This window comes from Glycine soja, chromosome 8, assembly GCF_004193775.1.
Source record: "Glycine soja cultivar W05 chromosome 8, ASM419377v2, whole genome shotgun sequence".
NCBI classification, from domain to species: domain Eukaryota; kingdom Viridiplantae; phylum Streptophyta; class Magnoliopsida; order Fabales; family Fabaceae; genus Glycine; species Glycine soja.
In genome coordinates this window covers 9114535-9133518 of record NC_041009.1, presented here as the reverse complement: position 1 = coordinate 9133518, position 18984 = coordinate 9114535, and positions in this window count along the sequence as shown.

Sequence of the window (18984 nt, the reverse complement as noted above, 5' to 3'; positions counted from 1 at the left end):
GTCGTGACAGTTTTGACTCCCAACAGTCATGAACACTTAACATCTTAAACCAACAAATTAGCAAGAAAACAAATGACACAAGAACATATTCAAGATGGTCTCAGGAGATCCAATATATATATAAATAATTTTTTCTTTGGAAAAAACAGTATCCCAATTCACCTAGACAGTAAAAGGATTTGAGTATGCAAGAACATGATTAAATAACAGTTTTGTTGGATGTAAAAAAAAAAAATTTGATGAAGAATATTAATTAACTCAATCTCTTCCATTTGGTGGTGTCACTTAGTAAACAAAAAAAAAACAATTCTAACAAACTGAGTAAATAAACATGAAAAATGAAATTTTGTCAGATAACATAAAGAGATCTAACAGACCAACTTCTGGCTGTGTATCATGGGGTTTAAATTTTATTGTTGAATTAATAAAATAATTACCCTTGTGGTCATTTGGCAATTATAAAATCAAAGAGATCATGAAATGAAAGAAGTCATTAATATTTTCATGTCATTTTATAAACTGATATTTTCTATATACATGTATTCGTTTGGCCTGTTGGTCCACGTAAATAGGGTACTATAACTATTTTCTAGTCTTTTTGTATTTCTTTTTTAAAAAGATGTCTCCGATGATTTTTCTCTTTCCAATCTTTTCCTGTAAATTTGTTAGAAAGGCAAAAAGATTGCAATAATGGAATATTAATTTTGTAAACTATGTTTTAGAGCTATAAAAGGAAAGTTCTTTATAAGTGCTTTATTCTTTTCAAAATAAATTAATCAAAAGGTTCTATTGTAATCCCATAAAATATAACAAGTGTTTTTTAGACAAAAATATAAGAAGTTTAACAACCAAACATGGAAAGATAAACTGTTGTGTTGGTATAATAGGAATATCATATTTGGAAAGAGGGGGGTTTCGACTTTTGCAGCTTTGAATGGCCACCAACGCATATTATAACCTATACATACGGCACAAAAAATTTGGAGAAACAAAGTTACGTTTTCCCTTTTCTCTTTTGTTGCCAGTTAGCACTTCAATGTAAAAATAGTTCACCATAAAGGATGGTTCGCATACAAAAGAATAAAAACATATGAAAGGACACATGCAACGCAAAATAAAGGCATCGTTCCATAGGATATGCCGATCCTAGCGAGCCATAAATAACGTTCCCAAAGCCATTCTTCTACGTGTGTGTGTGGATCTTCCCAGTTGCAGCTGTATTACAGGGCAAGTTCTCCATTGGCAGGTAGCCACTATGATATGCATCTCATGTTTGCAACTTTCTTAGTGTGCAATCTGCCAAAGGAGATTTGCCCAGCGATTCTCCTGCAACATCTGCTTTATGAAAACAGCATTCGTTAGTTTCTTCAAGACTTCAACCATTCATTAGAAACATTTCTTGTACTGGTTGAAATGTTGCATGTTCACATGCCATATTTCCCTTGTTTTGTATTTTGGTAAAAACCATATTTTTCCCAGCTTCTTTTGCAGTGAAGTCAATATTTATAATTTTATCATTTATTTTCCATTTTGGTTAGTAAAGACCAGCAGGTGAATAACCCATAAAAATTAATTTTCTCTTATATTAGGAATGAACAAATATCTCTGTGTGTGTAATCAAGAAGATAGTTGCCCTAGCTACTTAATTTTTTTTTGTGTGTGTAATCAAGATTTAGATAAATATAATATTTGGGGTAAGTCAAATCAATCTTTTGTAATAAACCGTTCTTAGTTAATTAGTTTCTTAATCAGGGCTTAAAGTACTGCTTCATGCACTTTGTGAGCATAAGTTTTGTAATATAAAAATTGGTTAAAGTGGCTCTGATCTCTTTCTCCAATACGAATATAACAAGCACATAATCCAAATCATTGAGCTGCTAGTTTCAACATAAAAAACTTTTGCGTCAATTAATAAATAGTGTTTTCTATTCACAGATATCAAATATCGCATGTAGAAACGAAAGAGAATGTGCTGTAGTATCTTCTTTCAGCACAATCTTCCTATTCTTTTTTCTACCTATAACAGTAAGTCTTTCTCTTTCCAACAAAATCAGATTCCTTATTAATGTATAAACAAAATCTGAAAACATATATTCTTATTGATCACTCTCCGTTGAAAGGTACTTTAATTCTGACCTAACAGCTTTATGTTCATATATAAAAGGACGTGTGTGTGTATATATATATATATATATATATATATATATATATATTCTGCGGATACTTTGATTATTCTATTCTATGTGATGTTCGCCACATATCGTTAAATACGTTACAGTGTTACATAGCACGGGAAATGTAAGACCAGATTTGACTCGATCGGCTTATGTAAGTAAAGAAGTGGGCATAATTCTATAAGTTGGGTCCATGAAAAATGCTTCCAGAAGTGTGCCTAGGTTTTTCTTTGCCCCTAAGTTTGTTTTGGAGGAAATAGAGAAGAAGGAAATCGAAAATGAAAAATTTATACAATGAAAATGTCAAATTTTTATTGTTTATAATTAATTATTTGAGAGGAGAAATACAAACCAAAGAAGGATGCACTCGATCGAACGATAATAATGGGGATACTAATATATTTACCCTATAGTTTAAATGTTATATGCATATACGCTTTTGCATAGCCAAATTCTTAATGTAACATGCAACATTAACATATATAACTTTCTAATTAATAACTACAAATATGTCAAGTTAGCTAAGATTGTAAGTTTGCACGTTACTAATAAATATAAAAAATGAGTTCATGTCTTGTCCAATAATATCAGGCGTTTTTCTGTTTTATCATTTTTATTCAAATAAAATTGAGTAAGAATTTTGTTGTTTGTGAGTATTAAATTAAATACATTATATTTAATGGATATGATTCAGTTGATGACATATATTAAACTTACGGAGAAGAACTTGATTTTTTTAAAGGGAAAAAAATGATTAATTGACATTTGGATCACAAGATGTGTCAAAATAACATTCCCAAAAAAATACAATTAGTTGTAACATAGTCCAATACAACGGCAGTACATATACATGTGCCCCACCCAATACTTCAAAAGAAATAGTATCACTCCTAATCCGTTTGAGAGTGAATGCTAAAATTGCTCCATAACAATAATTAGTCTCATAAACAAGTCTGATTACGGACCAAAACTAATTTAATAGAAAATTATTATTGAAAAATATTTATCATATCAAATATATTAAAATAATTCAATATTTTTATTTTAAAACAATTAAAAGTATTTAATAGAATATACTCGTTAATTAATATCTTTAAAACATTCGTCAATGTAACCATTTAAAGAATGAATTCACAACTATTTGTAATAAACATAAAATTCATAGAATAGAAACATGCATCACATTACCCAAAAAACCAATGATCACTAGAACAAATTATTAAAGGTTGCTGACTCAAGGTATCACATCGTGCTCTATTAAGCAAGCAATAACTATATATATTAAAAGACTGCAAAGATTATTCCCCACATCAATGTCTCCAGCCGCACTCATTCCTTACATGCTTATATTAGTCGATTAAATCATCAATATTTCTTTCTTTGTTTGAAATTCTACGATTAAATCATTAATGTGAAACCTTCGGTACAAAAGCAAATAAAAATCACAGTCCACAATCAATAACTCACAAATTCATGAAGAAATCAATGGAGAAGTTTTAACCCAAGAAAATACAACAATGGTCCTCGAAATTCTAGCAGACAAAGATGATGATCAGAACATGTGAAAGAGTATTGAAATGAGGAGTTTCAGAACTATGAAACATAATTTTGATTTTTTACAAATATACTAACAACGTTAATTAATGAATTTGTTCAGGAGATACAAAAGAAATATATTTTAAGATAAGAGATATGTGTGATATGTCTAAACTTAAGAGAGTGCTTATGTAATTTGCTCAAAAACATATTACAATTGAAATATTTGATCATTTATATCAATATGTTTATTTATAATAATTTATTTATTGGCATAAATTCTTTAAGATTTTTTAGTAATTTTTTTAAAATAAGGCTTTGCTCAATTAATTAGAGAAATATTAATATAATGAAAAAAATTAACCTGCTAGTTGAGAAGGATATATAAATTGAAATAAAAGGTAGCAAATAGGTCTTATCTCAAAGGGTATACAATAAAAAAAATCTCCATGTGTTATTCATCTTATTTAAGTCCTTTTCTGAGCTTATATGTAAGCAAATTAGTAACCAAATTTCTCATCCTTCTCTTTGCTACTCTTTCCAATCAAATAATTTTTAAAAATTATCTATAAGAATCAAATTCAGATATAAAAAATTTATAACAATATATTCACATACTATTTAACCAACTCAGTTAATAATAAAATAAATTTTGTTGAATTCTAATTATGAGTTATGATAGGAAATGAAAGTTCATGGTTTTTTTTTTTTTTGAAAACAAAATGAAGATTTTTTTATTATTTTCCATAATATAATAATTATCTATATTTTTACCCACTGAATTCGAAATAAATTAAAAAGATAAATTCTTGTGCAAGCTGATTGAGGACTTTCGTAGCTGGAAAGAAGGGTTTCACCTTTTTACAGCTAGCTTGGATGGTTACCAACACATAATGCAATCAATATGTACCATACAATCACAAATAATATTACAGAAACCTACTTTGATTTCACTTTAAAAAGTTGGTTCGAGATGGATTAAATAACCATACGAAAAGCCAGAATAATTCCATAGGATATGCTGACTCTAGCAAGCCATAAATAACATTCCCAGTAGTCATTCCGCTTGGTATACCTTCCCAGCAGTTGCAGATGCATTACAGGGCAAGTTCTCCTTTGACAGTTTACTATACTATGCTATGCTATATTAATTAATTATATATGCAGTTATGCATACTCTGCAACCTGCCAAAGAAGATTTGCCCAGCGATTCTCCTGCGACTCTAATATCAACTGCGTCTTCTCAAAGAATAATTTTTCCTTATATTTGTTAGTGAAGTTCATGTTAATTTACTCATTACTTAATTTCTGCTTTGAGTTGATAAAAGTATGTGGAGCAGGAATTACTAGTTTCAAGTATGCTAGAAAAAGAAAGATGAGATATGATTAATTAAAAAATGTATTTTGATGACATTTTGGTGGTGGCCGGTTTTCCACCAAAATGTGATATCGAAACACATTTATTTAATAGGATATTTGGTGGAAGAAATGTGTTCACTATCTCATTTTGAAGAAATATGTTTAATACTATTTGTACATTACAATGAAGAGCATGTGAATACTTCTCTTTTACGATTAAATAGGTCATAGCGAAAATTTGTCGTCTATTTTTTTTTCTTTTATTTTTGTTAGATTTAATAGGAATTCCAAATCCTTCCTAATGAGCTTGATATAGATTTTTGTCTCTTTTGTTTCACATTTTTGTTACTACAAACCTTTTGTTTGAATTATATCCATTCATCTATGTTAAAACTTACTTTAAAAGCATAAGTGAAAGCTTTAATAAAGATGGTCATAAAAATCTCCCCAAGTTAGAGAATAATAATAATATGAAACAAAAAGAGGAGAAAATTGAACTAACTTGAAGGAAAAAGATTAGCATTATGGTTATATCAAATAATAAATAAAAAAGCAGTAAACGAGTTGAGGATACAATCTTCTAATTTTACCCCAAGCTAGCTGACGGGTATAACTTTATATATAAGGAAATATGATCTTAAAAAGGAAAGGGATTAAATTACATAAGTGTAATTCTAATTTTGAGATATATAAAATTAATTCTTTTAACATTATTTTTGGAGTAATTTGACGATTTATCACCATAAGAGAACGCATAAATATGAGGAAACCAATTGTTTTTTTTTTTTTGTTAATTACTTCAATTCAAATTATCTTTATTATATGTAAAAAGATAAAATAAAAGGAAAGAAAAAGAAGAATGCTTCAACAATAAGGAAATTAATCCTATGAAAGGCCACAATCACAAGAATATTATGAACGCATTGTTCCATAGGATATACCGATTCTTACCAGTCGTAAAAACGTTAGCAGTAGAAATTACAATTTGTCTTCCCGGCTGCAGCTGCATAACTGGGCATGTGTCTCCATTTGGCATTAATTAGCCATTATGGATTTATGATATATGCTTTTCACTTCGGCCATACAGGAGTAGTTAAGACTATTTTTAGTCAAATATTAATAACTTTAATTTTTACAAGGTATAGTGATGAACCTGAATATTATTCCATAGTGAAATTTGCATTGAAAAATAAGATTAGTTAAATAATATAGAAATTTGTAAAACAATAAATGAGGAAATTTTAGTTTAAAGTTGTATAAATTAAATATACTTCTTAATCAATATAGAAAAAAAAAACTTAGACAAGTAAAAGATTAAAAATGAAGGTAGTAACAAGATATTAATATTTTGTTGTCAAAAAGAAAATAAGATACTAATATTTAGTATCAGTGAAAGTTAGAAAAAAAAAGCACTCCTACAAAGGCTTATTCGTTTCATTCATGATGCTCATATAGTCATATATAATTTTTATCAGATATAGTCATATATATAATTGCAATATAAGATTCAGTAAAAAACAAAATAATTGCAATATAATAGAACACATTTAGCTTTTCCGCTTGAATGGATTTTTTTTTTGTATTAATGGATTCTTTTTTCGTATATGGCATTTACATATTTGGATCATCAAAGCAGGAGGAGCAGTACCTAAAGTGAGTGATAATTGTGAAATATAAGCTAATTTGATAGTCAATTCTGACTAATAAATGAATATAATTTTTTTACTTTATTATTATTTTTAAGAAAATAATGAAGAAATTAACATCTTTATAATTTTTTATTGATAGAGTTTAAAAAAAGAAGATTTTAAGTGTTTTAGAGAAAAAATTGATGTAAAAACTAAATAAAAAAGGCCTTGGAAGAAAAGTTGAAAGGATTAGACAGCTCGTTTAGCACACAATCGAGGCCCAACGCACATCCTCGCTTAACGGGTAAATTCAAGCTTAGCGTGCAATCTGGCTCAGCACGAAACTTGGACTTAGAGTGAGAAAGCCTATAAGAAAAGTAAACTACCTTAAGCTTATAAAAGAAGGAGGAAACATAAGAAAAGAGACATCGAGTCTCAAAGCCACCCAAAGTCTAGGCCTATCCCTTAAGAGAAACTCCTCTCTCTTTTAGCCATTCTCCTTATTAGTCATCCAACCCTTTCTTTTATCTTTAGCTCTTGAAGTGTAAAGTTTTTCATGACCATGAGAGGCTAAACCCGTTTTGTTGGGAGTTTGGAAGTCAAACTCTTGTAATGTAATTCTTCCTATTATCTATTTATATAATTCTATTTCTATTATTTTTTGTGTTTTCCTGTTATTATGACCCATATAATGTTTAGAAGGTAATGCATTGAAAAATAATTATTTTTTAAAAAATCAGGAAAGCGTATCTAAATAAATTTATTGTTAGAAATAGATTGACATTTATTTTGTCCAAATGTTTTTGCATCTCTTATCTTAGAGAGAATAAATAAACTAGACCCTTCATACGGGAAACCAAAAATAAAGAAAATAAATAAAATCTTTTATATTACATCATAGATACTTTTGGCATTATAGGTCACAACATCTTTGCATTCTGATTCCATCTTTTCATAATTAAATTATTTTTTTTGCTATCTTTCTTCTTTTCTTTTATTCTCAAATTTCACACTTATAATTCTTTATCTCTTTCTTTTTCTATTTTTTTCATTATTTAATAATTGGATTTGCATCATTAAGTATAACTAAAGTCTTTTTGACATTTAGACTTCCATTTTAATCTTTAATACATGTGATAAAATTGATACATTTGTCAATCTGTAACCTTCATGCAATTTAGGATTCAGAGATATATAGTATACTTTTCACCTACAATTCATTAAAATCTCTTTCATTCTTTCCAAAATAAGCAAAGCAAAGAATCCAAATCCATGCGCTGCTTCTAGTTTCTTCAAAATTAATATAACCTTTTGGTTCCATTATTTATTTGATATAGCACCGATAGCTAATCTTGTGTTTGAGAACTTCGTCTATAGTATCTTCTTTCTCGCAGCAGCATAATTCATCGCTTATTCTCTTTCTATTCACACTTCTTTTCCTTTCCAACAATATTCAGATTCCTTAATTCTTTAAACCAAAATAAATATATATTCTTTATGAATGTATAAACAGAAAATCTAAAACCATATATTCTGGTTGGTCACCCTAAGCTTGAAGCGTGAAAAGGTACATTGCTTAAGCCGGCCTACAGGAGCCAAAGTGCTTATGATGGCTTTCTCGATCGTGCTTTCTTTTTCAAAGAAAAAAAGAGGTCAATATTCTACTTTGATCCCTTGTGATTTGATTAGGTGCTGCTGCGAGAAAAATGAAGTTAATAGTATTACATGTCATTTAACTTAACGTGTGCTACCTTAATTATATATGTTATTGTTATCTTTTTCTTCTAATATTCAATATTCATATTAATTATTAAATAATAAAAACATAACTTTTACTAATTACTCAGTGATTACTTTAGATGTTTTCAAGTTCTTCCAATATGTTTGGTTTAATTTTTAAAATAATTTATTTTTGCTAACAATAAAATATAAATAAATATTAACATTTTAACAGCCTATACAAATATAAATTCTGCCGCAAGCATGTGCTAACCTTCAGAGATAGAAAAGGGGGAAAGCCTTCGGAGTTTGGAGAGGTCACCAATGCAACATGTATGTACCAGTACCATGCCATTTTGAATTTATATTTTTCGTAGTCCATGAGTTATTTATTTCTGCTTTTACTTTAATTATAAAATTGTCACCTCATTTTATATATATATATATATATATATATATATATATATATATATATATATATATATATATATATATATTCATTCTGTTTTCAAATATTTATATAGGAAATACAGAAAAAATGATGTTTTTTTTTCAATTTTTATACAAATATTTGAAAATAGGAATCAAATTAAAAAATATAAGGTATGTGACAGTTTCGTCATTTAAAAGCTAAAACAAAAAATGAAAATAGAAGTAAACTGCTAGCTCTAATTATTTTTTAAAACCTTTTGTACTGGCAAAAGGGATGGTTCCTAGACAAAGGAATAAAACCGTATGAAACACAAAATGGAAGGCATTGTTCCATAGGATATAGCCGTGGCTAGAAAACCATAAATAATTTTCCCAGTAGTCATCTTCTGTGTGTGTCGTCTTTACTAGTTGTGGGTGCATTACAGGGCAAGTTCTCTTTGGCAGGTATCAAGAAGCTATTAATGCTATACAAGTGTACGTGTGCAACCTGCCAAAGGAGATTTGCCCAGCAATTCTCCTGCAACTCTTTTTCATGGATTACAGTTAGCTTAGAGTAGAGGCTTATGCAAGATTTATGCTTTTCAAATTCCACAGTGACTAAAGATGTGTCCAAAAAAAGTATATAAATAGGAATAGACCTTATCTTATAAGTCAAAATTAAATTAAATCTAAACTTAAAATTCTAACATTATATTAGGACTTATCGTAGGAATTATTGTTGGGACCATGGATCCTACCACTCATTGCCAAATTGTTATCCGACCATTCACAAATATTCAGAAGTATAAATTTTATAATAAACTCAGATCTCTATTTTGATGATTTGTCATTAGTTAGTTTTGTATTTTTCTCTAAATTAAACATGCGAGTCTGATTATTAGAAAATAATGCATCTTTCATATTAATGCATCATTTTTGTATCACATAATTTTGGTTCCATGGCGTGAAACTCCCTTCCCACTAAAGGACTACACTGAACTTTGAACTACTACAACTTTTTCTTGAAGGCAGGCTGGCCCATTCTCTTATACTTCACTCTTAAATATAAAAAAAATAACATATTACAAAATTTAATTAATCACATTTAATTATATCAATTTTAATTAAAAATTATTTTTTTTAATTTATCATTCTTTGAAAAGTTGGTATCAAGATAAGAAAAAATAATTGAAACTAAAATATTAATTAAATAAAAAATACTTTAGAGATAATAATATTAAATAAGATAAAATTTATTTAAATTTTTCTTATATCTGAGACAAACAAAAATATATCTTATGTATCAACTCACATTGATATATGCAACACACGTATAATTAAATTTCCACGTTCAATATAATAAAAGATGGAGAAACAACAATTCGTAACATTGATATTTACGTGAATCCAAAGACGCCAATAATAAACAAAATATTATATTTTAAGACTAGTTTAGATAAATTTTTATCATAAACATTATTGGACAGAGGCTAAAATGAATGACTTTTTAATAAGTAAAAATCAACCTACACAAGTTGTAAGAAAAAGTTTTTCGAGAAACATAGATTTATAAATTTATTTTAACTTGTAAAAGATGTTTTACCTTCTTAGTTTATTTTTTCTTCTTCTCTTAAGTGCTTATTACTAGTTTTATCTAAATTGACTCTTAATTGGTTAATTTTGTATTATTTGAAGTCACAAGTTGAACAACCTAAGTAATGAATTGATTCTTTTAGATTCCTCTTTCTCAAATTCATTGTTTTTAAAAGTCTGCTTGATAAAGCTTTTTTTTTCTCCACTATTTTACCTTAAACAGTGCACATATCATTCACGTATGGATCACATGCAAGGAATTGGCAACCTTCGGTTAACAAATTTAGCGTGTTCCTGGGATTCCTTTGGTGATTGTGGAAAATGTCACCACTCGACCACATTATGATGTTCTAGTCTACAATAATTGCGGAAAGTAAAGTATAAAGGACTGCTTCAGTCATGCAATATGGTAAAATTCCAAAGAACAAGGAATTTTTTTTGGATATACTGAAATGGCAACAGCACATACTAAGTTAAATCCAGTGAACTGTAATCTTTACAACCAAAAATTCTGGAGAATGATTTCATGGAAATCAAGAATAGTTTGTCATTTTTTTAAAGATTTAAATTCACATTTTCATTTTATCAGTGATCACAAAAGAAGGAATTGTCAACAAACTGACACGACGTAGGAGAAGAAAGTAAGGCATAGCACAGACATCTGGATCTTCCTCCTCAGCAAGCTTATTCTCTTTTTCTTTCACCTTTCACGATTGATATTCTAAAGTAATGAAAAGTTAAATACCTATATTATATATAATACCACCCTTTCTGCTCTTGGCCAGTTTTTAAAGTTTTATTCTGCTACTAGTGATTGACCCTTTAAAGTGTGAGGGGCTGCATAATGGAAGGGCAACATTAAATAGTAATGCATTAGATCAATACAAACTTACAGGTCTGAAGTTATAGTTATTTAAAAAGTTATTCATCTATATGCATGACACCTACAGTCCCACAGAAACAATAAGAGATCAAATAAGATTTAATTAAAAAGTTGGATTTAACTTCTCTGAAGTAAGAATTTTTCAGTTTAAACAATAGAGTATAGTTATAGCCATTGATTAGAACACCAACTGTTGAGATTGTGATCAAATACGCATGCACATGAGTATGATAAACAATGAGGCTAGTATCTCAATAATTGTTTTTCTTATCAATGACTAATGACTATAATATAACTAATTTTTATCATCTAAAGTGTATTCCCTCATTTACCTTCTAAAGTTAACAAGTATATTAAGCATGAAATCATATTAAGGGAGAATTTTGTAATTCATAAGAGACTAATTAATCTACATTATTTTTCTGATTGTATCCTAGCCTGAGAGTACAAGTTTGGTTGATTTCTTTCCCATACTAAGTTTTCCATGAATCAAACTCTTCACATGACAAACTGGTTCAGCCCCAACTCTGTTTATTGGATAGAGATCATACTGCATGGATGTATAATACTTGCGACAATTTTCTCTTGCAACGATCACACTAATATTATGAAGACAAAGACGACTCTTTTAAGCAGTGCAACAATATATACTCACTTCCTTTATCCTATACCACCAAGAAAAATAGTCTCTGCTTATTATCTTCAGTATGTCTTTCTCAATGTACTAATGCTTCTCTTTGATTTTCATGTGAAGATGTTCACTATACTAGCAAGTAATTAAGTTCCAGAGATGCAACGCTTGATACCAGATGATGAAAACCTCTTCTTTTTGAAGACTTTTTCTGTCATCTACTCATAATTGAACAGAAACAAATGTCAAATATGTGCAAAATTTTGGCCTCTTAACAAGTTGCATAAGGTCCACCAGAATTCCTTATTAGATTGTCAAAAAATTAAAAAGCTTGAATTTCTTTAGTGGTTGTATTTAAGACATTGTGAGTTGGCGGGTGCTGTTTAGCTATTGATGAATGCAACTAAAGTGGTCTAATATAATATCTTTACCATAAACTAAATAAGGAAAAATAATCATTGAAAAAATTATTTGCCACCTTCCATGTTCTCAAGCTCAAACATGCAAAATTATAGTTTGTAGTTTTGTACTAGCAAAGCATCTCCTTGAGAAGGGAATATGAACTTATGCTCCACTAATAATGTTGAGCTAGATGGACCTAAAAGGGATAAATGAGGAAAAAAGACAGTATAGAAGAAACTAAAATGAGTTGGCATGCAGCAAACACCGGCTAAGTCCAATCAATGCTTAAAAAGTGCTAGTTTGGATTACTAGCAAAAATGAAATTTACACACCGGGCACATGTTTAATTAAGGCACAAATACTAATCACTCTCAATGGTGTAAAATCAATTCTACCAAAAATCTAAAACAAATAGGCTCTTAGATGCTGCTTGGGCATCATGTCCGAATCAATCTCATGGATTTTCTGCATTATCAACAGTTTTTTTTTTATCACAATGATAACTTCAGATATAATCGCTCAGAAAGTTGTATCCGACATCAGCCTGTTTATTCTTTCAAGATACGTTTGAATTTTAGTGTATGAACTTTTGAGTTTTATTATCATAATGAATAAGTAAACGTTATGCAAACAAAAGCCTCATATTGGCCATGAAAAACATTTGAATGTGAAATAACACATGGAATTTATTTAAACTGAATGGTGATAGATTTTGGCATTTGAAGATTTCTCGAGACTAATTAGAAAAAGTAAGATATGTGCATCAAATATCAATGCTCCCTAATAAAAGATACATTAGCAATGCAGCAAACAAAGTTGCTAACTGAAGCTTCTCTTTTTGTTAACTTCACAGTATAGTGCTTAAGCATCTTCATATGCTCATGACACTAGATGAAACTGGAAATGCTGGCCAATTGTCTTGGAAAATCTCTGATTGTTAGCTATGTTTCTCTCATTTTGGTCTCCAAGTCTCATAAAAGTGAAACTCCTAGTCCTCCATGTCCAACTGCCACATATTGAAAGGAAAACCGTTAATAAACAGGAAAGAAATTAATTAAATACAGTCATATGACGAAGAAGATAGAAAATAGCCAACACAATGCATTTAGTCAGAAACTGTTAAAAAATGGCAGGGCAAATCTCCTTTGGCAAACCAGAAGCATGCATGTTCAAGCCCTCTACTTCCCACTGCCAATGGAGATTTGCTCTATCATTCCTCAACAGCACATTTATGCATCACACTTCCAACACCAAATTTGTTTAGGAGGCCATCATCATAAAATGGAAGGTTATTTATAGGTAGCTATGAGCACCTAACTTGGATATGCCACTGATAAGCATTAGGAACAAAAAAAAAAAGCATTAGGAACAAGCAGCATATGCCGGTACAATTCCATTGTAAGGTTCTTGTTATTTACAGGTTCAAATTCTTTCACCATCAATCCCTTTCAAAAACAAGGATTTGTCTATATCATGATTTACTAATCAAATGCTTTTCCTATGTAGGAATTGGTCATAAACACTTTCTGTTATATACAGGCAGGATATGAACTATCGGGTGTACTTATTTATCTGTAGTTTATGCATGCACAAGTGGATTTCCTTTTCATGAGGATTATAAGTCCATATTATGACGTGTCAATCAATCCAAAACAAAATTTCAGGTGAATAAAATTAAAGGTGTAAAGAGTCTAGCAGCCACTAACTTTGGATTATAAACTGTTGGATGGGACGATAAAGCTTAATGAGATTACTGTGGGGGATTACAAGGCATTACAAATTATACTAATCTTTGACCAATTTGATGTTCAAGGCCACACTTCATTACTCGGGTATATAAATCATTTCTTAAAGGTAGATGCCAGCCCCGTGATTTCTGAAATATGACTCGACCTAAATTTACCAGGAAGTAGCCTATAATGTGTCTGTCAGTAATAATCCACTAGTCTGAAAGATTTAATCCCTCAAAGATATTTAATGGTGATGATGGCTTGAAATTTTGTAATTGTAAAACTCCACCTTTAAATGGATATCTTAATTGGAGAAAAGCCCTTGTTATTGATATTATTTAATTTTCGAGGGAATAGAACCAGTCCAACATTAAGCATAAAAGGAGTCCGCGTCCACTATGAAGAATTCAACGCTGAATTGCTATTTTGCTAGTTGAACCTGTTCTTTAAGCATAACTACACAATTGAAGAGAATTTGCTTTACCATTCACGAATTTATTGTAAAAATTTAAATGAAGATTTGCTTACATAATTTGATTAATTTCTACCTACTTCCAGAGGTTCTTTGACATTCGTGCGCTTCTCCTATGAAATTTTCTGTCAGACTGCCACCCTAGACAGAAGAAAAGAAAAGATTCTAAATTGGCAACAGGTATGAGTATATATGTACTATGTACATAAGAATAAACCGGCAGCAAAAAGATACCATAATGTCTTCATTCTCATAATAATTTAGTTGAAATATCTCTTTGTTTCCAAGACCACCCTGATTAAAAGAGGAAAGAGAGATAGACAAGTGAGGGAAAAGAAAACAAATCCTAAAGATAACCTTGGCTTTCAATTTACAAAGTATTGCCTCAGGCTGTTGCACTTTCATTGCTTGGATCAGGGCAATAAATCTTTAAGCCAGAGCATAATTTAACACAAGATGATCAACTGATTTTCTCTAACATGCATAATTTATATTACTACATGCATATGTACATAGGTGCATAAGCGGATCCATATACATACATACATGTATGTATTTTATGTATGTAGAATTTTATTGAGAAAGTATTTCTAAATGGAATTTCAAAGTGTCAACTGCACTGGTTACTCAGTATACTACACAAGCCATATGATCTCAGCAATCACTAATACATTTAGTCATTTGAATGGAAAGATCACATTGATTTTTGAAAGCAGATCACAATATCATTAGACTTGTCATTTCAGAATTTGGTAATGCGTCACTTGTGAAAAAAAAAAGAAGGGGGATTGATTTTTCAACCATGACATTGAGAATGGACATAGTTCTGGAATAGGTATTCACTGCCAGCATATTCTTAACTTAGAAAAGGAATAGAGAAGAATTATGCCTTTCACATGGATGGAATTTTCTGTCACAGACTCACATTTCATTGCTTGTTCTGTTTATGCAGAGACATGTTTGCTGATTAAAATTAAATGCATGGAATTTCAGAAGAAAAATCTGTGGTACCAATCTCACAGTAAAAGTGCATTAGCTGTGAGACTAAAGGCAGAGGATGGACCACTTTCTTTGTTGAGCAGAGGATGTGCTGGGAATATCCTTAGTCTTGTGCGATGCATGTCCTAGTTTCATCATCCCCTACACTATATATAGACATGGATACCCAGAAATTGGTTATCAAGAAAGCAAAGCTCAAGTGCAGGTGCATTACTGGGCAATGACTTATTTGGCAGTTGAATTGACCATTCAGGCCATGAACCAGAGAAGCTATGTTTACCGCCAAAGAAGATTTGCCCGGCAATTCATCCTGCACACATTAATCACTTTTATATATCAAGAAAAGGTGTGTATATATTTATGTACGTGCTTATTGCATGCAGTGTGAAGCATTTTTTTTTTCTTTTTTGGTCTAGGTGTCTTCCATCGAGGCCTGATCGAGTTGGATAAAATTACCGTGATAACATATTTTTTCTTTTAAATATTTAATATGATTGCATGTTCAATGATTTCAATTCGAAATATTTGGTTAAAATTAAACAACTTTATTCCAGTTTATGTATGTTGGGATGGACTGAAGTCCCACATAAGACCCATGGGATTTTAGTTATAATATTTGCATAAAATCTAACATTTTTAAATTTCTCTTTGTGTTGCATTCAATATTCATTTTTATTTTCATAATTATTTATTCTCTCTCTTCTTTTTTGTATTATATCACTTATGATTTATTGGTTTTCTCTCATTTTATTTCTCTCTCTGAAGGGGTCTATACATCTCAAATGAGTGTCAAAATATATATATTTTTTTCTATTAATTATATTTATTTTTCTTTAGAAAGTACATTTTTTTACTGAATAAGAAAGTACGTTATAATGGTGAGTTTAATCATTAAAATATTTAGCCATGCAAACAACGACATCTGTGAATGATTAATGAGTGTTTTATGCATCTCTTCTTCCTGTGAGTAAAAGTTTGCACACAAATTTGGCGTCTACAAAGCTATGGCTCTGTGTAAAGAGAGACACAATTAGCACATGGACATGATTTCCCATTCAACGTTGAATACTTGATTCCGGAAACCGAGTAATCCAGTCACAGTTTATTAACAGAATATTCTTCATAGGAAACTATTTTATCCTAGTCCGTCTGTTTAATTTCAATATTTGTGATAATATAACAAATATATTATTACTTTTCTTTCACAAATATATCTAAGTTCTAAATAATAATATTAGTAATATTTAGAGAAAGAAAGAGAACGCATTAAGTGATAACTCTTAAATATTATGAAAAATAAAAACTAAATTGATGATATCAAATGATTCAACAACTAAATATATTGATTAATGTTGTATTTTACATGAAGTTTTTAAATATGAATGTAATTTCCCTGCAGTAATTGTGAATAGTTGAATCGGTTAATGTTTTGTTTTGGATAAAGATTATACATATTCGTTCAAATGATACTATATATTATTTTCATTATTATGATATATATGCAACAGGGACCCGGCCTTAATACAATGGGTTTGACATTGTTTTGACACAGTTGTGAAATGTATAATATATTTAATTTCAGATTGTATTGACTTTTTAAAAGAAATTCTACTGCCTAATTTTTATTTGCTAAGTTTTGGAACTTAGTTTTGGAATATAATCGATATTTTGAATTTGACTACCAATAATGCGTGTCCCGATGAATATTTTATTTGTATAGATGCACACGTGACTGCGCAACTAATGGTCAACACCTGATAAATATTTTATTCATTTTCAGATTCACACGTAATGTTAACAAGAGATTTTTTTGACGGAATGTTAACAAAAGAAATTGAAAGAGAAATTAATACATAAAATGATAGGTAAATATTTTTTTAGCAGCAAATGATAGGTAAATATTAACCGGTCTCTTAAGAATATTGATTAATAAATTTAAAATAAATATGTTTTTTATTAAAAGATAAAAAGTTATATTGAAAGATAAAATATTTTTTAAATTTATGAATAAATAATTTAGTTTTTTAATCAAATGTTTTAAAAATACTAATTAATAAGATCGAAAATAATAAAAATAATAGTACTATACTAGTATCCTATACAAGTAGGTACACCGTACACGACATCAGTATTTCCATACCCGATTACGTGTGGATTCTTGTTATAAAGCAATGCAGCCGTAGCTAATTTTTTAAAGAAAAATCCATATATATCTTTATATTAATTATTCCCTGATTCCCCTCTTCTCTGTTGACATTGATCTTACCAAAAGTATGTATATAATGGATAGTTATTTAGATAAATCATAATTTTGTAAGACTTTATAATTTTATATAAATTTAAATATTTTATATGAAATTTACTCAAATATTATGATTATTAAAATTAATGATTAACTTTAATTTTGTGCGTCTGGTAATGTTTGAAAAATATTTTATTTATGATATAAATTTATTAAGTGACGGTTATTTATATATTCCGGTGAAAAAAAAGGTTAAACAAAATTACTTAAAATTAAACCACTAAAGTAATCATTCTCATTAAAAACGTTTTAATGATCAACACTTTTTTTTTTAATTGTGAAAACGCAAAATTAAGTGTGCTATTGTTGTTCACACGTGATCTGAGTAAAAGCTATAATATTATTTGGTTGAGGCCTAGTTTATCACATGTAAAGCTTTTTTATATTGATCTCGTATAGATTGAGTATCAAAAAGTAAAAACCACGTGTAGCTTAATTTAACACAAAATATTAACTACTTTATTACTTTATTAATTTAAAGAGGAATGAAAGAGGGGAAAATTTACATTATTACATGTAAAAACTCATTTTCAAATATCACAGTTATCACAAGAGACAATATGTTTGGGAAACAAAGGTAAAAACTGAAAAGAAAAAAAAAATATGATCAGAAAAGCAGCAAATAAGGCACTAAAACATGCCAACCACAGTGACATGGGCAATTCAAGTTTGTGTAATTTGGAAGCAACCAACAGTAATTTCTGTAGTTAGAGCCATTAATTTTACATCAAAACGGTTTGGTGTAATCATCAAACAAACAAGAAGAGATGAAAACTATTAAAATGTCAGAATCTAAGAGATAATTAGATAGACATCAGTACTTGATAAGTAACTTGATGTCAAATTGTCCACAATCCCCCAACCTTATATCTAGCTTTATCTAGTAGCATCCACAATTCACTGGTTCCACCTCAATCAATTAACCCTTCCTTTTACCTCTTCACAAAACCACCTAATTCCAAACATTATTTCCCTTTCGACGGAATTAATAATTTCCACTCGGCAAAATAGACAATAATATTCCAATAAAAGTTATATCACACATGCATTGAAAAAGACATGTTTCAAATTACTTAATTCAAAACGTGTAAACAAACAACCAATAGGTTTAGAATTTTTGTAATTAGAGTGTTAAAGGAAGGGCA